Genomic DNA, 25918 nt, shown 5'->3' with positions numbered 1-25918 from the left:
AACCTAACATGCAACTTTTAACCTGTCCCTTCCTTTGGAGGTATACTCCTAAACTTCCTTTAATTACCTATTTCCTTTCCCAACAAAGAATTACCTCCTAATGATCTAAAAGAGTAGTTCTGAGAATTAAATAAAACTTTATAAAGCAGATTATGACTTTGAGGGCACTTGGTAATTTCCTTTCTCCTTTCCAAACTTCCCTGACAGTTTTAAATTTACCTATTGTCTACTAAGAACAGAAAGCCTCTTTTCTTAATAATAATAATATCAGAAGCAGTTTAAGTTGGGAGTGACAGGTGGTTGATTCCTACCTCCTGCTACCAATTACAGTCATTTCATTTCACCCTTCACAAAGTTAAAATATTTGTTTTGCTGATTCAAACTTTAATATATTTTATGTTTAGGTGTTTAAGAGTAGCTACTTTCATAGAGTTTAATAACTAAGAATTCTTTAAATTAGTATGATCCTTGTTTGTTGCCCTTTATTGAATCAGAACTCTCCTAGAACTGATTCCATTTGTCCTTTGTCTCATTCTTTTCCTTCTTCCTTCCTTTCTTCCTTCCTTTTCCTTTCTTCCCTTTTTCTTTTATCAAATATTTATGACCGGCTCATAATAAATGTGTTTGGAATCATGAGGATCACGAAGGTGAATGCTTATAGCTCCTTATCTGAACGATTTCAACTCAGTGAAGAAAGATGTATACAAAAGTCCTATAGGGGAAAATGCAAAAGTTAATTAAAATGATACAAGGTATATAGGGACAGAAGCCAGATCAGCGATTGTCATGAACTAGGAATGGAAGGAGATAATTGTTTACAAAGAGACACAAGGGGAAATTTTTGGCTTGATGGAAATGTACTATATCTTCACTGTGGTGATGTTACAAGATAAACCTCATAAAGGGGAGGCACCTCTTTCCTTGCCCCCACTTACATGCAGCTGCCTTGGGTTATAAGTCCCAATATGCCATTGCCCAGAGTTCCTGAGTGGGGGAGCTACTGTGAATTAGGGGTGGAGCTGAGCAGCCAGGTGGACCTATATAACACAGAAGCAGGCTGGCCTGCTGCTCTTGCTTTTCTGGCTTTAACTTGCACCCTGGTACTGCTAAGAGACACATGGGAGGAGACACATGGAAAGAGACATAGAGAGATACTTGGAGGAGAGACTTAGACATGTGGGTGAGATACATGGGGAGGCTGCTCTTGGTCCTTGGCAGAAACAAAGGCAGTCGTTATCTTGACCTAGTTGTGATTATGTGATTGTTGTGCCAGCAAGCACAGGGTGTTCAGAGCTCCCCCCTACTAGCCCACCCCCCATGAGAACTTGACTCTTGGGGCTTCCTCTCAGAGTCGTCGCTCATCCTCTCATAGCTGTTCTCCACTGCACACCATCCTCTGTGTGATGCCACCCTTATAGGCTCAGTCTGCCAGCTCAGGTGTGCCCACTTACTCATACCCATACCATACTCCAGGTGTCCACCATCAGGCATGTATACCCCGAGCCCACGCTCCCAAGTGACTCCAGCATTCAAGGCCGCAGGTGATAGCCACAGTCAAGAGTGCAAAAAAAGCCTGGGGTGTTTTGCATTTACTCTCTCTCCTTCTGTTCCAGCTCTCTAGGACCTGCCTAACCTCTTTTTTGGGTTCCTTGCCAGAGGTGCCTTAGACTTGTGGCAAGCTTTCAGGCCTTAGTGGCCCTGCTTTGGGTCAAACTTCTTTCACTGAGTATTTGCCCATGAGAAGATGGGCAAAATTTGGAGGGTTTTGTCTTTGTTTTTGTTTTTCTTTTATATCCAGAAAGGAAGCTTTATTATAAAAAGGGAGAGAAGACTAAAGGACACTTGTGTAGACACAAATGGGCAAAGAGAGTTGCCCCCGAAAGGGACAGATTTGCTGAAAGAGAGGCCTGCATAGGCACAGACAGGCAGAAGGGTGGCCACCCAGTTTTGTAGTTGTATTAGGAATATTCTTGCTTCTCTTCTCTCTTTATGTATAGCTAGTCTATTAAGTTTTTTCACGCTGAGTGTGCTTCTTTTGCCTTCATGCATATGAATGGATGGATCCCTTTTAGAGCATGCGCCTCTTAATAATTTGGGGTCTGTGGACACCCCTAAGTTATGCATACAGTGATGGGTTTGTTATTCAACTGTTCATGCTTGTCAGAACTCATAGAACTGTACACCTAGAAGTGATGGATATGAGTGTACATAAATTATACATACCTCGATTATTAACCTATCATCTAAAAAATTACATGAAGTGAAAGTACAAAGTAGGGAAACAATTCCAACTCACACCACTGGGAATGCTTTTGTGATGAAAGAGGTATTTGAATTAAGTCTTGAAAAACAGTAAAATTTGATCATTGGCAGAAATGGGGAGAGGGAGTTGTTTATCCCAGAATGACAAAAGAATGTGAGATACCCCTAGAAATGTGAAATACACTGCTGAGGGGAGCATCAGGCGAAATAGGAGAGGTCTGCTGCGCCATGTGGGTTAGCTTCCTGGCTGGGGATCCAACTCATGCCACAGTGGCTGGGATAGCTTGATAGTGCTGATACTTTAACCCTGTGCCACCAGGGAGCCCCTACACACATATTTAAAGAATGGTGTCACAGATTCTATGAGAGATGTGGAGGGAGACATTTAAGTCAAGGCAAGATCATGGGGAGCGCAAACGCCTGCTAAGGAATTTCAACTTTTTTCAATAGGCAGTGAAGAGTGAAGAAAAGTGAGAGGATCAACTTAGTGTTTTAGAATGAGTACTTTGAAGTTCTGTGGAGGTTGGAGGTAAGGAGGAAGTTAAAAAGAGAATTAGGTACATTTAGTCAAGAGATGATGAGTCCTGACCCAGGGCAATTGCATCAAGAATGGAAAGGAGAGATTTTAGAGAAGAAGAGATGGAATCTGAAGGTGTGGGGCCAAGGAGGGGGAGCTAAAAATATCTCAAAGATAGCCTGTTTACCAGCCATGCAGGAACCAAGGTCATAGCATAGGGAAGAGGGGCCTGACATGGAGTAGAGAAGGAGGAAGACTGGCAGTGCCATGTCGTTTGAGGTCAGAGTTAAAGCTGCTGCAATGTGGAATCTAGAACCATCAGAAATTGCCCCCACTCTGAATCAGCACAAAAAAATACAGAAGACTGAAAGATGGACAAAGCCAGACACTAGTTAAAATAGTAAAGATAGATTTATTTCAATAATAACTGTTGCAATAGTGACAAGAGCCCAGAGTGAACTGAATCTAATGTCACTGAAATAAGAGTTAGACTTTAGTAACTAGGGTGTGCCAAAGGAAAGCTCCCAGCCAGGGAGATAACCCACATGGCACAGCAGACCAATCCTGCCTTGCCCGCTGCTCCCCTCAGCAGTGTATTTCAGTAAATCTGCCTGTTCTGTTCCCCACTTTGTCTCTGGTGAATCCTCTCACCCCTGCATCTCTGGCCTAGGCCCCAGTTCTTGTATGCATAAGGGATGATAAGGGGATTGGTCCATGTCACTAACAGACCAACTGGGTTTGTTAATTGGCACTTTCTCAGAAGATAAACATTTGGCATCTATATGATAGGAGGCAGTGATATGAGTTAGAGCAGCATACCCAATTTGCATTTCAAAGAGACAGGATGCAGGAAAGGATTCATAATTGCAAAGGTTCCCAAGTAATTGTAGTAAGAAGAAGTTCTGAGGCCTAGCATCCTGTTATCAGATTTTAGCTGGAACAGACAGTAAATTCTCTAGGCAGCACTGAGCTTTCTCGGGTATTTTAACTGAGTCTGGGATCATCATAAGGATCTGTTAGAAACTATCCTGATGTTTGTTCCAATCTCAGTGTTTCTAGACGCAAACAAAATCATTTGTGCTGAGAGTCTGTCGTTTTCATAAGCCAAGGTTGAGGCCTAGTTGAGAAAGGGGAACCTGACCTAGAGTTTGGTCAAAGAGAGAGTCTTTGTCAAGACAGGACTCTAGATTTAAGATGTCCAATGATTATGCGAGAAACACGCCTTCATCTCAGTGACTCTAAAGTATCCGCTTTGACCTACAGAAGACAGCAATGGTGAAAAAAATCTTAGGGCAAGTGGTAAAGTTGGAAAATATTTCTAGCATTTGAACTTCCCGGTGGGCACCAGCTCCTTCTTCCAGATGCGCCCTCCCCACACACAGTCTTGCCCTAAATATATGTTCTAAACACACATTTAAGTTCATTCCCACTTTAGTTTAAGGTATTTCCATTCCTTCCTACACATTCCCACCTCTCTCAGCCTACAAAACATCCTCAGTTGCATTAGAAGTGAAGAATACTTTAGAGGTGCTATTGTCACTCCTTCATCTCTGCTTTCTCCCTGCAACTCAGGAGGGTGAAGAAGATTTAACTCTTGCATCCCTATATCTCTCACATTGAACAAGATTTTAAGCTGGGTGGCATTGGGCTGCAATAACCTATTTCACTAAAATGTGAGAGAATCAGAGTATGCTGGTGCAGGACAGAACATTGGAGAACATTTGTTAATGAACCCTTGATTTGTTTTAGGCAAGAAAACTAAACCTTGTGGTGAGTTAATGATAGCAAGAATAGAATCCACTTCTTTCAACTGCCACTCTTCCCATTTCCCTTAAGATTATTTGTTCCAGGCACTGGAAAGAAAGAGTCCATGGACATAAAGACAGATAATTGTTTTACATTCAAAATGTAAAAAATACACACTTGTATTTATGAGACAATTAGAAATTTAAATACTGACTAGATGGTTTATGAAATTAACTAATTATAGCTAACTTAGGTGGGGAAAAGGAGTCTATTCCATTCAATATTTACTCTCCGGTGTCCCTAGAAGTGTTCTGAAAACTCACAGAAATTAGTACTATCTTCTATTTATTCCTCTTTCAGAGCTTTATAAATCTGTAAGGACCCAGCTCATGTCATACCCCTTCCTGGAATCCTTCCCTGTTCATATGAACCCTCCTGAAGTGGGCTATCTTGCCCTGCTCTTGTTTGCCTCCGCTCTTTTTTTAGTACTCATGTAATGCCTCATTCAGAGCTGTCCAGTTCAGAAACCATGATCCATATGTGACTACTCACATTAATTAAAATTATGTTAAAAATTCAGCTTATTTCCTCAATTGCTCTATGCATATTTCAAGTGTTTAAAAATTGTGTGTGGCTGGTGGCTACCCTATTAGATAATGCATGTTGTAGAACATGTCTAGCACTTGAGAAAGTTCTACTGAACATACTATTGGCTACAGTCGGGGTGTGTGTGTGTTTTCTTTTTCCAGCTAGATTATAAGGTCTTTGAGGGTATAGGATCAACCTCCCTCAAAATATTCCAGTGTGCTTTTTCCAAGATGTCCAGAACAGACTTTTTCCAATACATGTCACCTTGGCATGTGGAACTAAGGTCAATTAAGTCCCTGTGGGAGCAGACATTGTCATCACCTTAAAGAATACGAATTACTTAGATTTAGGAAATAATCTGATTATTAGAGAAACCTATCTGTGTTAAGTTAGTACAAACATCCAGAGGGAAAGTTTTGTCATTTGAAGTCATCCCCTCATTGTATAAGATTCTCCACTCTCTCCCTGATGTCCAACCACCTACTCCATCCCTTAGCTCAGGATAAAACCCCTGGTTTATACACACACAAAAACTGAAAATTTCATAAAGAAGTCTCAGAACCCATGCCAGTACCCTGGGCTCAGAATGACAGAGTGCTTGGCTAGTGAACCTAGACCTGTTTCAGAGCATCCTTCCAACAATGTGAGCTTCCCAGTGCTCATCTACCTTTGTGATCTCACTCAGGAGGGCTTTGGACTCAGTTACTGAAATGTAATCTCAAAGGAGTCCATTTAGCTGCAAGAACTGAACCATGCTTGATTATATTCAATCCAGTCTTTTCTTCCCTGACATCTTCTATTGTCTTGTAATTATTTTAAGCATAATACTTATGCCCTTGAGAGCAGGGACCCCATTGCTATCATTGTCCTACACATTTAAGGGGTGATTACATGAAGCCAGTAATTGTGCAAGTGCCTCACATGGCGGAGGCCTCAAAATGCCAGTTCCCTCTGGCCTTGTCTCTCCTTAGTACCCAGTCCTGAGCTACACCTCCATTTTCTATTCTTTAAGATTTGCTTATTCTAAAGATGTGGTTAAAAGTCCCCGCCCCCTTTTCTCCATTGAAGTCTCTCCAACTGCCCCCCTGGGAAATGATCCTCTTCCGAACTTCTGCTACTGCACTAAGGATCCCTCTCTGCTCTGCTGGCATGAGCACTGTTCCTTACCCTTCCGCACATTCTCCTTGAGGAATTACACTTCTTTGTGTTGCCAGGGCTTCGCCCATAATAGATCTTCTATAAATATCTAGTGCTTGATTTCTTTGTAAAAATCAACAAATATATTTAATAGTCCATTATACTGAACATACAGGTTTTGGTCACTTTTCACTATAATGGAATATATTTAGGACAACGTCTTCCAAAGTGCCTTTTAAAAAATATTCACTTATCTCAAGGCATTTTACAGAGAGTCCAAGATGTTTTGAGTGCTGAGTAAATGTCGAGTGAGTCAAGATCCTAGATAAACCCTATGAAAAAGCAACTCACAATGCTCAGGTCACATTCTAAAAATGTGTGCAACAATGACAGACTTGACAGATGCAACTAATGGCTCTTCTCATGGGGGATGCCCCAGTACTGCTGCTGTGGTGCCACTCATGGGACTAGTACCACACCCTTCACGGTGTGGAGCAGGTCTGCACCACAGCCTGGAGGCCAGCGGGAGAGGGGGAGGCCTTCTGGGGTGGGGGTAAACCACACTGCTTCCCTGGCCTACCTGTCCCCTCCGTGTTGGCTCTGTGTTGGGATGAGCAGCATAGTCGGCCACCAAACTCCAATCTCTAGTGTCAGAATGGGACACTGGGTGCTGCGCCAAGGACTAAACTCTGTCCATGACATCCTGGGCCAAAGGGCTGCTGGGAAGGTACTGGAGCTGGGTGACCACTTTGCGGTGGGGGGGGGGACCTTTAAAAGAAAGTGTAGCTGGTAAGTTCAAACAGAAGCTGTTTTCATGGGAGCTGCTGCTGTGGAGGGCAGCTGACTTGGCGGCTGGGAGGGCAGTGCACCTTCACCCCAGGAGGGACAACCTCCTCAACCTCAGCAGCAGCAGCAACACCAGCAACAGCAGCGGGTCCCGCCATGGCCTGCCAGCCCTATTGCAGCAACTCTACCTCACACCTCAGCTGGGTAACCAGGCGCGCTCCCTCCTTTCCCTTTCCCCCGACTTCTTCCTTTCCCTTTACCCCATTGATTAGAATAAATTGTTTTTCTGTTCCTTTTTTGCTGCACCAAATGCCCTTTTGTTTGCATTTCTGGTGGCAGGTGGGCGGACCCAGAACCAGTGAGTGACAGCCTGACCTGGTGACAGTTTTTTAGTTGCTTTGCCTGATGATTAACAGGGTTACTCCAATGCCGTCTGGTTCTCTTGTAAGGGAGGGGAAACAAACCTTTTTTCTTTATTCCTCTTAGGTTCATTGGCTAGTGCTCTGTAAAAGACAAATTTACAAAGCAAACATGCACAGAAGTTTATTAACATGTGCATTGCACATACACATGGGAACACTCAAATAACTCAGAACAGTGACTAGAACTTGGGCGTATACAGCATTTTAACAAAAGAACATTACATCTGTAAAGAAGTGACAAGACAACAGAAAAGGACTTTGAGTTTCTAGGGGCAGCAAGCTGTAGGAAGGTAAAAATCCGTGTATGGAAAAAACTAACAGACGGTAAGGGCTAGTGAGTAAGATATGTATGTCGCTTCCTCTGGGGCCATCTTAGAGCTGATATGCTTCTAGAGGAGTCTCTGGAACTAACTCCTGCCCTTCATGATGGAGCAGAGGAGGTGGATATACCTTTACAAATCTATATCCTGCTTTTAGGCAAACGGAAAGGAGAGAGAGGTTTACTTATATCTGCTTCTTCTCAGTTGCCTTCAGCTCAAAATAATCCTTATGCCAAGGTGGCATATTTTGTGGTGGCAAATTTTGCTAACTACCTTTCACTCTTGAATCAGCCAAGCCATACTGATACATTACGTGCTCCGAGGAACTCATTTTCACCCCCTTCTCAAACAGTGGCAACCCTGGTGGACAACTTCTATTTTCTCTAATGTGATAGGACATAACTAGACTGGACAAATCATGACCAGCAGAAAAGCAGCTGTATGACTACATGAGGTCACCATCAGGGCTGCATGTAGAAATCTATGCACCGTGTGATGCTCTTTGGAATTGGCGAGAGTGGAAGGATGAGAATGTGGGACGATCTTTTCCTATTCACTTTGCCACAAGAGGCTCATTCCCAAAGGCTAATGAGTGAGAATTGCTCCTTAATCTATCCTCTACTGATTAATGCACCCATTCATTCAACAGCTATGTATGAAGCACGCACCTATTTTGCTCAGACAAGGAGATAAACCAGTGAACAAAACTGACCAGGTCTGTGTCCTATGGAGAATGTAAATTCTGTGCTTGCTTCAGCAGCATATATACTAAAGTTGGAACGATACGGAGTAGATTAGCATGGCCCCTGTATGAAGGTGACAGGCAAATAAATGAAGGCTTCCTTATATATATTTTTAGATTTATTTATTTATGCATACAAGAGCTGGGGTGGAGGCCAAAGGTGCGGGGGGTGAAATGATTCACCAGAAAGAGTGGGGAACAGAACAGGCAGATCTACTGAAATACATTGCTGAGCAGAGCAACGGGCAAGACAGGAGCAGTCTGCCTCACCATGTGGGGTCACCTCCCTGGTCGGGGATCAAACTCATGCTGCAGTGGCTGTGGATAGCTTCATAGTGCTGGCATTCAACCCCTTGTGTCAACAGGGAGGCCCCAGTAATGCTCTTTTTTTAAACTTTACCAGGTTTTAATAAAACCAGAATGACTACAATTTTCAGAAAAGGTTGATTAAGCTTTCTGGAGAAGGTTTGACATCTAATCTGTTTCAAAAATTAAATAGAGCCAATTATACGATGAAAGATGAAAGATTAGTGGTGAACTTAATCCCGTATATATACGCATTTGATTTTCAAAGACACACATCTGAAACCTATGTGTTACAATGCAATGTTATGTCAATGAAAACCAAAAAAATCTATGGAATAGACACTTCTGTTATCCACATCTTTCAATTGATAACACTGGTAAGTATCAAAGAAATGAAGCTGCCTAAGAACAAAAATATTATTTCCTTCAAATATTGGTTAAGAACATTGGTGATTTAGAAATCTTATTTCAAATATTGAAATAATTTATAAAAATATTTTTATTTTTGTCTTAACTAGCAGTTGACATAAAATTACTACTTTTAAAGACAATTTTGTTCTTTCCCCAACTTTTCCCTTGAATCATGAATTCATTTGGAGCCAAAGGTGTTCTTCTAAACACAAACCACAAATTGTAAAGAAAAAAAGGCCTATTTCCTGTTTCAACAAACAAAAGATGTAATGTTTGTCTAAAGTGTTTCCCTCAGCTAGCCTCAGATCATGTGACTTCAATGAAGTGGCTCGGAAGAGGCAGGTTCCCCCCCTCTAAATCAGTGATCACAGAACACCTGATACTAAGCAGCAAACCAGAGGTTCAGACACGAAGCTTCAACCAAAGGTCCTTCGAAGTGTTCAGATCTTTGTGTCTGGCTATGGCTGTGGTTCCTTCAGCAACAGTGATGTTAGATCAATATTGAAAGCTGCGGTTAGTCTGGATATCATCAAGTGTCTGCTGTAGTTCCTCATCTTCAAATCGCACTCCAGACTTGGGATCAGAGCCTTGGGCTCCTCAGCAGTCTCTGGGCAAAGGTTGGCCAAACAGGCCAATTCAAACTTACGAAGTTTTTTCTGGAGCAACAAGTCACTAACACTGGCAATGTTCTCTCTGTTTTTGAAACGGCTGAAGCAGGCGTGTAGTTTAAAGTTTTCATGAAGGGCCTCCTTGGTGGCACAGGCGGTTGAGCACAGCACTGTGAAGCTGTCTGCAGCCTCTGCAGTGTAGGTTCCATCCCTGCCGGCCAGGCGAGAATCCCACGTGACGAAGCAGACCTCTCCTGCCTCGCCTGCTGCTCTCTCCTCAGCAGTGTATTTCGTCAGTCTGCCTGTTCTGTTCCCCACTCTGTCTCCAGTGAATCTTCTCACTTCCCACGCATCTGGCCTGTACCCCTGTTCTTGTATAAATAAATCAATCTTAAAAAATTAGTAATAAAGTTTTCGTGAAGACATCATAAAGTTCCTGTTCATCTTCTGCACTCTCATTCTGCTGCTTTCGATGCTCCAGAAGCATATGACCCTGAGAATTTAGAAGAGTCTCAGCTGTTTCAAACTCTTTGGAAATGATGAGCTGGGAGGCGTCCTCCTCCACGTCAAGGCCCGCGGGTCACTGCCTTCTAGGGCCATCGCGACACCTTAGCGCAGCTGCCCACTGGCTTCTGTATTTTTCATCCATTATGAAAAAAAGAGAATTTAAATTCTTATGAGACAGATTTATCAATCAATTACTGTATTTCCTTAACTATAAAACATCACCGCTTTCCATCATGAATTTATTTTTTTTAATTTTTAAACTTTATATATTTTACATCATTTTTCATTTTTGCACAATGTATACATTTTCATCTTGCTATAGTTCCCATACAATTCCCACCACCCTTGCTATGATCCTACTCCCTTCTCCACCCCCGCCCCACCCGCTAGTGTGTCTCTGGTTTATAGTTGCTTGTTGATTTTGATTTTTACTTTATTATTATTGGTCTTTTACCTGGTCCCTTATTTAGGTTTTCTAGATTCCTGCTATGAGTGAGACCGTCTGGTATTTTTCTTTTTCTTTCTGGCTTATTTCGCTGAGCATGATCCCTTCCAGCGCCATCCATGTTGCTGCAAATTGCATAAGTTTATCTTTTTTGATTGCTGAGTAATATTCCATGGTGTATATGTACCACATCTTCTTGATCCAGTCATCTATTTTTGGGCATTTGGGTTGTTTCCAAAGCTTAGCTATTGTAAATAGTGCTGCTATAAACATAGGGGTGCAGGTGCCCTTTGGAATTAATATTTCTATGTCCTTTGGGCAAATACCTAGCAGTGGAATTGCTGGAGCATGTGGAAGCTCCATTTTTAGCAGATTGAGGAATCTCCACACAGCTCTCCATAGTGGTTGGACCAGTTTGCACTCTCACCAGCAGTGCAAGAGAGTTCCTTTTTTCTCCAAATCCTTGCCAACATTTGTTGTTGCTAGTTTTTTTAATATGTGCCATTCTCACTGGCGTAAGATGGTATCTCATGGTAGTTTTGATTTGCATTTCCCTGAGTACAAGTGATGTTGAACATTTTTTCATATGCCTGTTGGCCATTTGCATTTCCTCTTTGGAGAAGTTTCTTTTTAGCTCATCTGCCCATTTTTTGACTGGGTTGTTTACTTTGTTTTTGAGTCTCTTCATCTCTTTGTAGATTTTTGTGATCAGTCCTTCATCATGTTGTGTGCAAAAATTTTCTCCCAATCCGTAGGGTTTCTCTTTGTTTTGGTTATTGTCTCTTTTGCTGTACAGAAGCTCTTTAATTTGATGTAGTCCCAGTTGTTTATCTTTGCCTTCACTATCATTTCTTAGGGTGATGTGTCTTTAAAGATGTTACTGAGGTGTATGTCATGTAGTGTTTTGCCCATCCTTCTATATATTTTATGGTTTCAGGTCTTTTTTTTTAAAGATTTATTTATTTATACAAGCACTGGGTACAGTCAGAAGCACGGGAGCAGAACAGGCAGACTGACGAAGTACACTGCTGAGGGGAGCAGTGGGAGCAACAGGAGAGGTCTGCGCACCATGTGGGACCCTCACTGTCGGCCAGGGATTGAACTGGTGCTGCAGAGGCTGCGGGCAGCACTCAACTACTGTGTCACCATGTCTAGTTCTTTAATCCATTGTGAGTTGGTGTTTGTGTATGGTGTGAGGTAGTAGTCAAGCTTCATTCTTTTGCATGTAGCGACCCAGTTTTCCCAGCAAAATTTATTGAACAAACTTTCTTTGCTCCATTGCATACTCTTTGTTCCTTTGTCAAATATTAGTTGACTGTAAATCTGTGGGTTTGTTTCTGGATTTTCCATTTGGTTCCATTGGTCAGTGTGTCTGTTCTTGTTCCAATACCATGCAGTTTTGATTATTATGGCTTTGTAGTATAGCTTGAAGTCTGGGAGTGTGATAGCTCCATTCCCTTTTTTTTTTCAGGAGAGCTTTGGCTATTCAGGGTTTTTGGTGGCTCCATATGAATTTCATCAATATTTGTTCTATTTCTTTGAAGAATATCATTGAAATTTATTTTTAAAGATTTATTTATTGGGCCTCCCCAGTGGTGCAGCGGTTGAGCGCTGGGTTGTGAAGCTGCCTGCAGCCTCTGCAGCACCAGTTCGATTCCCGGCCACCGGGTGAGGGTCCCACATGGCACTCAGACCTCTCCTGCCGCCTGCTGCTCCCCTCAGCAGTGTATTTCGTCACTCTGCCTGTTCCATTCCCCGCTCTGGCTCTGGTGAATTCTCTCACCCTCCTGTGCTTCTGAGTGTACCCAGTGCTTGTATAAATAAATAAATAAATAAATAAATAAATAAATCTTTTTTAAAATGATTTATTTATTTATTTATGCATACAAGAGCTGCGGTACACGCCAGAGATGTGGGGGGTGAGAGGATTCACCAGAGACAGAGTGGAGAGCAGAACAGGCATACCAAGTGAAATACACTGCTGAGGGGAGCAGCGGGTGAGACAGAAGAGGTCCGCTGCACCATGTGTGTTGCTCCCTGGCCAGCCAGAGATTGAACTTGTGCTGCAGAGGCTTCTGATTGCTTCATAATGAGGTGCTTAACTCCTTGTACTATCAGGGAGGCCCCATGTCATTGAAATTTTTATTGGAATAGCATTGAATCTATAAATTGCTTTTGGTAGAATGGCCATTTTGATAATGTTAATTCTTCCGATCCATGAGCAGGGGATGGCTTTCCATTTCTTTGTGTCTTCTATTTCTTTTAACAGTGTTTTATAGTTTTCTTTGTGTAAGTCCTTTACCTCTTTTGTTAGGTTTATTCCAAAGTATTTGATTTTTTTGTTTGTTTGTTTCAGTAATAAAAGGGATGGCTTTCTTGATCCCATCATGAATTTAATAATGGTTTTTCAGGAAGGGAAAGAAACCAAAAATGCTATCCTATTAAATATGCACATTGATTATGTTTTAGCATCAAGAATGCCTTCCAGAAGATCACCAAAGCAGTGTGTTAATACAACAAAACCAGTTTGTTGCTTTCTATTGTAGGGAAGAGCACCATCTTGAGAGCCTTTGTAGTATTTTAAAGGAGCGTAAGGACAAAATTGGGCTTTATTGAACTATAACTTTCTGGTTTAAGGTGGGTCTTTCACGGACGACAGAGGAAGGGCTTGGTTAGCAGTGGATAATAGTTTAGGGTTGGTTCACACAGCAACTGAAGCAAGGGGTGCAAAGAATCTAGATGTGTATATTGTCATTTTATGCTTTATTTTGAAGAATTTTTTTTAAAGATTTGTTTATTTATGCATACAAGAACTCGGTTACAGGCCCGAGGTGTGGGGGAGAGGGGTGAGCGAATTCACCAGAGACAGAGTGGGGAGCAGAACAGGCAGACTGACTAAAATACACTGCTGAGGGGAGCAGCAGGTGAGTCAGGAGAGGTCTGCTGTGCCATGTGGGTAGCTCCGTGGCTGGAGATTGAACTCGTGCTGCAGTGGCTGCGGATAGCTTCATAGGTTGCGTCTTAACTCCTTTTGCCACCAGGGAGGTCCTATTTTGAAGAATTAATGGGTCTTTCAGAACCCATTTCTCGCACTCTCTTTTAAAAGTTCCACTCAATATGGTCACCCAGCTCCAGTCCCTTCCCAGGAGCCCTTTGGCTCAGAATGTCATGGACAGAGTTTAATCCTTAGCACAGTGTCCAGTGCCCCATCTTGACTCTAGAGTAGGAGTTTGGTGCCTCATTTTATGCTCTGTTTTGAAGAGTTAATGGGTCTTTCAGGAAGGTTCTGAAATCAACAATAAAGTAATTTACAACTTTTTCTTCCTGTTCAAAAGTTTCCTGAAAGATTAAAGTCACATATGTTGATGACAGCAAAGTCATGTTCATGCATAGTGTAAGTATGTAGATGGTCTCCTAAACATGTGAAAAGGTCATCTTAGGAGAAATTAAGTAATTATACAATTAAAGTAATTACTATTGCAAAATATGCTGTGATGGAAAAATATAGAGAACTATAAGAGCATGTAAATGGGGCACCTCTCCAGAAGTATAGACACCAGACAAAGCATCTTTTGAGTACCCTATGTTTGTAGATTTGTTTGTGTGTGTGTGTGTGTGTGTGTGTGTGTGGTGTTGTTTTTGTTTTGTTTTGTTTGTTTTTGGCATAGAAGAACTGGGGTGTAGACCAGAGGTTCAGGGGGTCAGAGGATTCACCAGAGTAGGGAATAGAACAGGTGGATTTATTGAGTACCCTATATTTGAACTAAGGCAAAATTATGAATAGTGTGGCAAAGTGAAAAAATGGAGAGTTGGGATGAGAGGAGGAGATAGCATGTGCAAAGGTCCTGTGGCAGGAAGATATAGGGTATATTTGAGGACTTAAAAGGTTAGCAAGGCTGAAGCACAGGAGTGAGAAGAAAGTGGCACATAGTGAGGGCTAATTGACCAGGGGTTAGGGAGGGAGGGTAGTAGAGATTGCTGTTACTACTATGCTTCACAGTTATCTTTTGTTGGTAAGACCCTTTATCCTCGTTTATCTCAAGACAATATTCCAAGAATCATGATATAATATTCTTTTCAAGTTTTGAAAAGTGTGATGAATGAGGCTTTATGTTGGGCTACCGTAACAACATTAATTTGTTGCCCAATGATAGCAAAACCAGTTCTAGAATTTCCTCCTACATAAACTTGTGATCAAACATGTTGCCTTGATTATGGTCTAGAGATCAGGCCATGACCAAGAGGCTAGATAAATTTAAATTAAAGAAGGGTTATTTCCAAATTTTTCATTTGTAAGTAAGCAATAAGCATTTTTTTTAAAATCTAGGATTAAGACTGCTGCTTTATATTGATATTTACTTTATGTACAATCATTCGTTAATTCATGAAAATATTCAATAATGTTTAAGTACAAGCTGCCATGTTAGATCTTAAATAAAACTTGCTTCCTGTTTTTAAGGATTCTAAGCACTTGCGGATAGGTTTAGAACAACAGGGTCAAATGAAATGATTTCTTTAGTACCCTCATTTTTCTGGTTCTCTTTGCTGTGTAACATGCTGTATAACATCCCCCAAACAACAATTATTTCTCTTCTTTCATGGTTTTATGGACTGACCAGATTTAGTTCAGCAATCCTTGCTTGGTGTTTCTCATGAAACTGCAGTTATCACGCAATGGCCATTGTTTGAAGACTAAACTAGATCAGACATCCAAGAAGGCCAACTCATCTCCCTGGCAGTTGGTGCCAACTCTTGGTCAGGCGCACAGCTAAAGCTGTTACCCAGAGCACCTACAAGTGGCTTATCACAACAATAAGCCTGAGTTATGAGAGGAAGCAGCCTAAGAGCAAGCATTCTAAGAAGCAGGAGCAGAGTTGCTGGGCTAGTAGAGGACTATGCTCAGGACTTCCATAGTGTTACTTCTGCCACAACCTATTGGTCAGAGCAGTCACAGGGACTTCTCAGATTTAAGGGCATGGAGAAATAGACTCCATTCTTCATGAGGAAACGACAAGGTCCAATTGCACAATGTGTGTTGGAAGCTATCACTGCAGCCAATTTTGGAAATTACAATCTACCACATTGAAAAAGTGATACCGTTTGGACAGAAGCTTGTACCAAATCTTATAGGAAGGTTGAGAGGAATGCATAAGAATAACATACACAGCTCTTGCCTTTGCTATTGCTGTTTTCAATGCTAAGCTTCACTTAAGAGAATGGAGTTAGGCCTCCCTAGTGGCGCAGGGGTTAAACTCTCAGCGCTATCAAGCTATTGGCAGCAATTGCAGCACGAGTTTGATCTCTGGCCAGAGAGCTGTCTTACCCGCTGCTCTCTTCAGCAGTGTATTTCAGGGGATTCACCTATTCTGCTCCCCACTGTCTTTAGTGAATCATCTCACCCTCTGCACCTCTGACCTACACTCCAGTTCTTGCATAAGTAAATAAAAGTAAATCTTAAAAAAAAAATGGTCTTAAGGTACTTCCCAAATCACCAATATGAACAAATGCACAGGCATCTCCCGCTCAATATCAGAAACACTCTTCTAGAATTAGAAACTCTGTGGGAAACCCAAGTGGGGAGTCTATGTTGATTTCTTTAAAGAGTAAAAAGTATAATCAATTACACGTCAACTCAAAATTCCCAGTTTTCTAAGCCATAACTAAAACACTGTAACACATCTATTTGTAAACACAAAATTACATTATGATATAAAATGCTTACACATTTGCTTCTGATGACCAAACAATATGAGTATTTATGAATAATTTCTCCGTGTTAAAACTGTGGAGAATCTGAGATTTTTTATTCTATTTTCAAGCTAACAAGTTATTCTGCCCCAGTTTTGTGGATACTGACCAGAAATCAGACTCTTGGGTTAGTGACAAAGAAAAGTTTGTTATTCACAACAATGGCAGCAGCAAAGGATCATTGTTTTCTTGCACTAGTTCTTTGACTCCAGATCCTATGGGTGGCCCAATGAGGGCCAGGTGATACCCCTACATGCAGTGGGTTGCATTGCAGGAGAGTATAACCAAGCTTAGGAAACACAAATTTTGCATTATGAGCTGCAAACAGGTCCATAGCCCAACTGCTGACCCATGGAGACATTATCTTTATTGTACTGCTCAGCAAACAGTCCTGTTCTCTATCTCTACTTCCCTGGGTTGTACCTTGAAATGACAGTACAGAATCAAAGACTGTTGGGCCTGCCTGGTGCCTGGGGGCCTAGGGATTAAATCTAAGTCTTATCACTGTGATGGCTTGAGTTTGATCCCCTTCCAGGGAGCTAACCCACATATGGCGCAGTGGGCCTCTCCTGTCTCACCCACTGCTCCCCTCAGCAATGTATTTCAGTAAATCTGCCTGTTCTGCTCCCCACCCTGTCCCTGGTAAATCCTCTCAATCCCAGCACTTCTGGCCTACACCCCAGTTCTTCTATACAATAAATAAATAAATCTTCAAAAAAAAACTATTGGTGCTTCTACTTACAAGACATAAAAAAGCAGCGCCCAATGGAGAATTGTCTCCCAACACTTTGTAGACAATAAAATGCTATTTCCTAGCTGAATTGTGTGCCTCCTTTGGCATTTCAAAATATCTATGGAATTCTGATGTTCTGTTATGGTGTCTAGAATAGAACAAGATACTTTCCATGAATATGATTTTGTTAATCAGTCTTAAAAGAGAAAGACAATTGGGAATATACATTTCTTTTAATCACCAATATGCTGATGAAAACTGAAGTCATGAAAGGGGATATGAGCTACCATCTATCCATCTGATTATTTCACTCATTCATTCATTTAACAAATTATTATTTAGGCTCAGAGGATTATAGAAGTGAAAAAGATAGACGTGCTCTCTGCTGTCATGGAGCTTGTGATCAAATGGAAGAGAAAAACATTAAATAACTAATTACAAAAATGAATTGTTTATTAGAATGGTGGTAAGTACTTTGAAAGAGGGAAATCTGATCTCACATGGGAGCCGGGAAGGCTTACCTGAGATAGGCAGAGTAAAGAATGAGTAGTAGTTAATCAGGCAGTGATGGGGGAAGACTAAGGAGCAAAAAGACAGCAAGCCTCAGACAACATCTGAAAATAAAACCTTGAAGAACAACATTACTTAAGGGAAAATAGGGGAAAAGAAGTCCATAAAGAAGATTGGAAAGGAGGAGCTAGAGAGGTTGGAGGAAAATTAGTATTAAGAAAATTATTCAAAACTTGGAAATGAGGTAAAAAGGATGACTGCATCCTTCTTCAATGCCATGGGGAAGCACTGTTTAACAGGCCCCCCGAAGGATGATACCATTTTTGAGAAGAATGTACCATTGTTTGACTTCACTTTTTACTATGAAGACCTGAGGCTCTGCAGAATTATTTACTAATGTGTTAATTTGTGTCTAGATATAAATAATGTTAATTTGTGTAGAGATATAAATAATTTCATCCCAGTACAAATAACATCAATGATGCATTGATAAACTGGCTGGGCGGAGAGGAGCTAACTTACAAAACTCCTGAATATTTAATAATCAGCGAGTGTGAGTCAGTTCTAGTACACTACTTAGTAAACTCAGAAACTATGGTTTATTAAAAAAAAAAAGCTATGGTTTATTACTCTGTAAGGACATTAACCAATTTTATCTCTAACTAACCTAGCGATCTGATTGTAAGTTTTTTTTCAAAAAAAAGCCTATATAAGCCACAATTTCACAAAACAGTCTTTTTTTTTTTAAGATTTATTAATTTATGCATACAAGAGCTGGGGTACAGGCCAGAGATGCGGGGGGTGAGAGGACACACCAAAGACAGAGTGGGGAACAGAACAGGCAGACTGACTGAAATACACTGCTGAGGGGAGCAGCAGCAAGAGGTCTGCTGTGACCATGTGGGTCACCTCCCTGGCTGGGGATCGAACGTGCTGCAGTGGCTGCGGATAACTTCATAGTGCTGCGTCTTAACCCCTTGCACCACCAGGGAGGCCCATAAAACAGTCTTTGAACCAGATTTACCATCTTACTGGAAACTTCATTAACCAGCAAGTCAATTAAATTTGGACACATTTTCATTTTATATTTATATAAAAGTCATGTTTTTTATTTTTTGAAAATTATTTATTAATCCTAAAGTATAACTTCATAAAACCCAAGGGAATAATTTATATTCAGAAGAATACTGTGTCTCAATGAGATAGCACTTCACATAGTAATAGTAGATCAAAAAGTTAGATAAAAATAAGTGTTGGCAAGGATGTAGAGAAATTCGAACACTTATACCCTGATGGTAGGAATGTAAAATAGTGCAGTTGCTTTGGAAAACAATGTGGCAGTTACTCAAATGTGTAAACATAAAGTTACTATATTAATCAGCTATTCTACTCCTCAAGAGAAATGAAAACACATCCTCACAAAAATGTGTACACAACTATTTATAGCAACATTATTCGTAACAGCTATAAGGTGGACACAACCCACACACCCATCAACTGATGAGTGGATTAATAAAGTGTCATGTATCCACACCGTGGAATATTATTCAGCTGTAAAAAGGAAATGAAGTACTGATACATGCTATAAGTTGGATGAACCCTTAGAGCATACTAAAGTGAAAGACGGCCTCCCTGGCGGCACAGGGGATTGAACGCAGGGCTGTGAGGCTGTCCGCCTTTGTGGTGCAAGTTCAGAGCAACCCACACGGCACAGGAGACCTCTCCTGTCTCGCCTGCTGCTCCTCTCAGCAGTGTATTTCGGTACATCTGCCTGTTCTGCTCCCCACTCTCTCTGGTGAATCTTCTCACCCCTCATGACTCTGGCCCATACCCCACCTCTTAAAAAAAAAAAAGAGTTTTAAAAAAATAAAGAAAGTGAAAGAAAGCCATCACAAAAATCCATTTATCATGTGATTCCATTCATATGAAAGCACAGAATAGGCAATTCAGTTGAGATGGAAAGTAGATTAATGGTTGTGAAAGTAGATTAACAGTGGGGGAGGATGGGAGAATAGGGAGTGACAACTAAACAGTACTGTATTTCTATGAAGTGATGAGGATGTTCTAAAATTGACTGCAGTGATGGTTACCCATATCTGTGAATATACTAAAAACCATTGTATTGTACACTTTAAATGGATGGGTTATATCACAATTTTTTAAAACAAGAATGGTGTGATTCAGAGTGTTAAATGCTCAGAGAAACCAAATAGGAAAAGCAGAGCAGAGTAGTGAGGAAAGAGATGAGTCAGATGACTTTTTAAAGGAAGGCTGGCTGAGAAGGGCAAGGTAGAAGTCGCAGGTGCATGTAGTACAGAGGTAATTTTTTTTTTAAGGTTGGAGATTTTTAAAGACATGCGTAAAAATGTTAGTAGAGAGAAAGAAAATGGGGAGACAAAAGAGAGATTGATCTGTCAAGACCTCTGAAACAGTAGCAGTAGGAAAACCCAGGGCCCCAGCAGAGGGCATAATCTGAGATAGAATGGAGAGTACCACTGTTGGCAAAATGGTAGGAGGTAGAGAAAGACAAATAGGTGTGGAGCAGGTGGGCTTGTAGGTTGGGTCACAGGAAGTAGAAGTTCTCTAATGGCTTCTGTACTTGCTGTGAAGTAGATCTGACCATCTGAGAGGGCAGGAGGAAGGTGATAGGGCAGAAAGGCTAATGAGCAGAGCAAGTTTGAAACTGTGCTTCTGAGAATGCTATTTGCAAAGCTTCAGGAAAGACTGTAGTTGCAGGAATCACATTTGGTCCCTACCTAACAAGGCCAGAAGTTTGGTCATAAATATCTCTACCAAGATGCGCAGGAGAATGATGGGTTCCAGGGTTAAAGTGATGGTTGGGAGACTCCTTTTAGGAGAAAGAGTTCTGGATTGAGACTAGACACCTGCATTCTAGTTTCAGATAAACCACTTAACTGTTGTGTGATACTAAGTCATTAAGCAACTTCGTACTTCAGTACTTTTGAAATTGGATTTTTAAACTTTTACCTTGAAATAATTTTAAATTCATAGAAAAGTTCCAAAGGTAGTACAGAAAGTTCCCATATACCTTTCACTTAGCTCCTTCTAATGTTAACATTACACATGATTACAGCACATTTATCAAAATTTAGAAATTAACATTGGTAGAATACTATTACACTATTGTTATATCGAGCGAGTAATTTTGGTATGATTTGCAGTAAAAGAATCAATAACTAATAAAGCGTTTTGTGTTTATTAAAATAAATAAATAAATAAACAAATAAACAAATAGAATAGCAGAAACATAAAAACAGAAAGAGGAAGGATTCCTGTCCAGCTAGTAAATGCATCTGGGAAAGGAGGGAAGAAAATTGAGACAGGACAAGACTTACTACATTAGTTCTTTAAACGCAAACAAAAAATAAAATATAAAAATTAAATTAAAAAGGATAAAATAAGCATCTATTAATTCTGAGTTTGAAATTTTTAATGAAAATATTGTCTAGTCCCTCTACCTCCTTCTCTCTCTCTTTCTCTCTGTGTGTGTGTGTGTGTGTGTGTGTGTGTGTGTGTGTGTGTGTGTACACACCACACATATATATGTAAAGCTATCAGCTTTAAACGAATACTCCGCTGCCTACCAGAGGAGGCCTGGGGCCAGAGAGTTTCCTGTACCTGGTTGTCAGGGCCCAAGGAATAGGAGAATAAACAAAGAGGCCAGAAGGCGGCCTACAGTCAGCCAGGCTTCCTTGATAGTCTGGAGCTGGAAGGTCACGTCATATCCTATTGCAGGTTACCTCAAAGCTAGTTAACCTGTCTCATGTTTGATGTAACAATGATAATAACATACCAGCTCCTCTCAGGATGGAGTCGGGCATGTGAAGCTCCAGAGAGGACATGGTCCTGAGCACCCCTAAATGTAGGGACCCAGCCTCTTACACAGACCTCTTACAAAGGACACACTTTTTTTTTTTTAAAGATTTATTTATTTGTTTACTTATTTATTTATACAAGCACTGGGTACAATCAGAAGCGCGGGAGGGTGAGAGAATTCACCAGAGCCAGAGCGGGGAACAGAGCAGGCAGACTGATGAAGTACACTGCTGAGGGGAGCAGCGGGCACTGCAGGAGAGGTCTGCGCGCCATGTGGGACCCTCGCCATCGGCCAGGGATCGAATCAGCGCTGCAGAGGCTTCAGGCAGCTTCGGGCAGCTTCGGGCAGCTTCGCAACCCAGTGCTCAACCGCTGCGCCACCAGGGGAGGCCCACAAAGGACACACTTTTGATATTGCATAAAACCTGGATGGAAAGTGAGTTCCAGCTGACAAGGATTAAGGAGGCTACAAGGTCAAATGGAATGGCAATACATTCTCTGTCAATAAGCTGATATTTGCAGGTGAAATCGCCAGATATTATGTGTCTTCACACTTTGAAGCAGAGCAGCAAAGGAGAGAACAGTATTCTGTTGCCTAAGAAAAATTTATGAGGGCAGTTATCCTTGGAGAAAATAGTATAATGCTGAATGAATTTTCTACAACAGCATTTCTCAACCCATCTAAGTGAAGAATTAGTTTTTTCCACTTCCAATCCTACATGTACCAACACTTTGACCAAATGAGATGAAAATAAAGTACTAGGAAAAAATGTCCCATGCTTAGATTGCTGTAACACATCCTAGACAGTTACTCTCAATTTCTGTGCTTATGTTGCCAAGAACATGTAGCAATTTGCCAAATGGTACCAGTTTGAGAAGCTTAGGAAGGCAGATCTTACATTGTTCAATAGTCTAATAAATAGATCTCTTAAAAATGAATTGCTAGAGGAAGGTGGAAATTTTTTATTACATTCTTTATTACTTAAAGAATATTTAAATACCATGTTTAGTTTTCATTGATGAATCAAAGGAAGTTGGCTTATTTGAAGCAAATATATTTTAATTGGTTTTGGTATGAGAAATTGGGACTATATATTCAAAGTCTTAAATATATAGTTAGACAGGGTATATAAATTCTCAGGAAGCAAGCTACTTTTCCTGTCTAGCAATTTTTATTAATTGATCTAATTAATTCAAAAAATATATGAGAACCCCGATAGTTAACTTAGAGCATGGGTTTTCAAAAATGATGAGCATAAAATTTCACAGTTCTCGAGACACTGCACCTGCCTAACTCTGAGCCAGGTGCACCTGTCTCCCAAGACAGACTTCCAAAGACAATGCATTTAGTCAGGCTAGGAAGAAAAAGAATGAGTTTCATGCAAGGACATGTATTTGGAGTTTAATGAGGCACACAGGATTATTATTTATAACACAATCAACATATGCAATTCATGATGTAATTAAATCTTGTCCCCTAAGAGCTCACATGGATCCATGCCGTGATGGCCCAATTATTTTGAGGACTTTTTTTCTCTTCTGTCATAATTTACTCTCTTGTGGCCAGAAAAAGATCTGAACTACTCTGAGATAAAATTCAAGGCCCTAAAGACTTTTCCCCAAATGAATGTTAGCAGAAACAAAGACTTTACTTAAAAGGCAAAACAAACTAAAAAATAATCCTCCAGTGGGACATGTGCATGTCGATTTTGGGGTTGTCAACCTCCGTATTTTCATGTTCTTTCATTCAACCTAGGCCTACATTTATATGAAATTCTTTGAAAGAGATTTTAATATTGTACATGATCCTTCCAAACCCACTGGGATGAGGGGTATAGTTATTATGTTGACATTCTGTGGCAATCCTAAAAATATTTGGCTTGAATGCCAACTAGTGCAAAGGAGGCATGAACCAATGAGAAGTGACAGTGAACCCCAGAACAGTGCGATCAGAGCCCAGGAGGAAAACAGGCCCTGCTCATTTGTGAGAGGAGGAAATGGATGGTCAGGGAAACTGTCCTGCCACCACACAGTGACTATTCTCCTCTGCAAGGCAGTAGGAGTGTTCCAGGCCACTTGACTTCCGATCTGAATCCTGACCCATCATCACAGTTCTTATTACTTTAAATAATGCTGAAACTTCAAAATGAGCAGAGAAGATGATAGAGAAGCTTCCTTTCTGTCATTACAAAGGAAGAAAGGAAGGGAAAGAGGGAAATAGGGAGGTATGAGAGAGAAATTTTGGAGCCACAATCAGCAATCTTTTTTTTTAAAGATTTATTTATTTATCCATATAAGAACTGGGGTACACAAAGAACACAGAAACATCAATTCCAAAGAACACCTGCACCCCTATGTTTATAGCAGCACTATTTACAATAGCTAAGCTTTGGAAACAACCCAAATGCCCGAAAATAGATGACTGGATCAAGAAGATGTGGTACATATATACCATGGAATATTACTCAGCATTCAAAAAAGATAAACACATGCAATTTGCAGCAACATGGATGGCGCTGGAAGGGATCATGCTCAGTGAAATAAGCCAAAAAGAAAAAGAAAAATACCGGATGGTCTCACTCATAGCAGGAATCTAGAATACTTAAATAAGGGACCAGGAAAATGAATAACTATAAGAAAGTGAAAATCAAAATCAACAAAAACTATGAACCAGAGACACTTTTTGGGGGGTGGGGGTCGGGAATGGGGGGATTGCAATTGTATGGGGAATATAAAAATAAAATTTATTAATTAAAAAAAAAAGAACTGGGGTACAGGCCAGAGGTGTGGGGGGAGGGTGAGAGGATTCAACAGAGACAGAGTGGGAACAGAACAGGCAGATTGACTGAAATACACTGCTGAGGGGAGCAGCGGGTGAGACAAGAGAGGTCTGCTGTGCCATGTGGGTAGCTCCCTAGCTGGGGATCGAACTCATGCTGCAGTGGCTGCAGATAGCTTCATAGTGCTGAGACTTAACCCCTTGCACCATCAGGGAGTCCTCACAATCAGCATTCTTTATGAATACCGCAAACATAACCTCGTTGTGATCAACGATTTTCAAATATCGATGCTGGTGGGGTTGATTGTAATTGTTCGATATTCTTTGTTTGCTGCCAGTTTCTCAACAGTGGCACCACTGACAATTGACTTTTTGAACCATGTAATCCTTTCTTGCTGTTCTGCTCATTGTAAGATATTTAGTAGCATCTTGGCCTCTACCTACCAGATGCCAGTAAGCACTGCCCCCTTCAACATGTCACAACCAAAATTGGCTGCCTACTCTGCTGTTCACTCTATCTCTAGTGAATCCTCTTACCCCCTGCACCTCTGGTCTACACCCCAGTTCTTCTACACAAACATAAATAAATGAAATCTTTAAAATAAAAAAAAAAACAATGAACCCTTGAAAGCTGACCATAGACCTGAGGCTTCCAGAGTGAAATGGGAGGGGGAGAAGGTAAAGAGGTGCAGTGGGCTATTGTAGACGGCTGCGGGTCCTTTGGTGGTGGAAGAGCTATGGTGACGACACCTGAAGGAGAAATCCTATACTGTCGAAATATTGACAAGGATGTAAAATAATGGTACTTTATTAAAAATTAAAATAAAATCCCAGTTGGATGTGAAAAAATAAATAATAATGATAGCATGAAATCATAAAACATCATCAAGAACAAAAAACTGGCTTCAGACATTGCCAAACATCTCAGAAATTTCTCCAATTGAGAACCACTGGTTTATTTTGTTTGTTCTAAATAAATTTTCAAAGTTATTCCCTTTCCACCTGGAATTTATATAGAGAAGAAAATACAAGATTCTTTCAATAAAGGAATGCCATAGTTTGACCCAAATTTTCCCCCATGCCCATTCTCTTACTGAATTTTTAATGTAAGTGGAATTATTAAATCAAACAGGCAGTCAAGAACAGATAGCTGTTTCTGAATTGTATGGCTCATAGACTCAATAAAAGGTTTGTGTTCATCTCTCCATTGTGATAGGAGCATCATTCATGTCATATATATTTCTATCTATATATTGATATATGGCAAATATTTTTCTAACATTTCCAGTAATTTATTATATTTGTTTTGAATTTTAGCATATTTTCTTTCATTTTTTCTTAAGGATAATAACTCTACATTATCATGGGAAGTTGATTTAAATTCTTTTTAACTTGCTCATGCAAAAGTTATTTTCAAGTGCTTTGAGGTAACTGATGAATGCTCCCTAACTAAAAAATGGACCCTCAGCTTAGTCTACACTGATATTCACAGCAGCATTACTCACAAGAGCCCA

At 40.7% G+C, this 25918-nt stretch overlaps 1 pseudogene across 1 annotated transcript; it reads right to left on the bottom strand.

Annotated features, from left to right (window-relative positions):
* Positions 1-9732: 9732 nt before the first annotated feature.
* On the bottom strand, positions 9733-10445 carry LOC311171793 (DNA-directed RNA polymerase II subunit RPB4-like; annotated as a pseudogene). The gene is made up of 2 exons: positions 10253-10445; positions 9733-9986 (listed from the first exon to the last, which is right to left on the bottom strand). The product of its transcript is annotated as a DNA-directed RNA polymerase II subunit RPB4-like (transcript).
* Positions 10446-25918: the final 15473 nt, after the last annotated feature.

Source organism: Talpa europaea (genome assembly GCF_964194135.1).
Source record: "Talpa europaea genome assembly, chromosome: 6".
NCBI classification, from domain to species: domain Eukaryota; kingdom Metazoa; phylum Chordata; class Mammalia; order Eulipotyphla; family Talpidae; genus Talpa; species Talpa europaea.
This window is presented reverse-complemented; position numbering and strand designations above follow the sequence as displayed.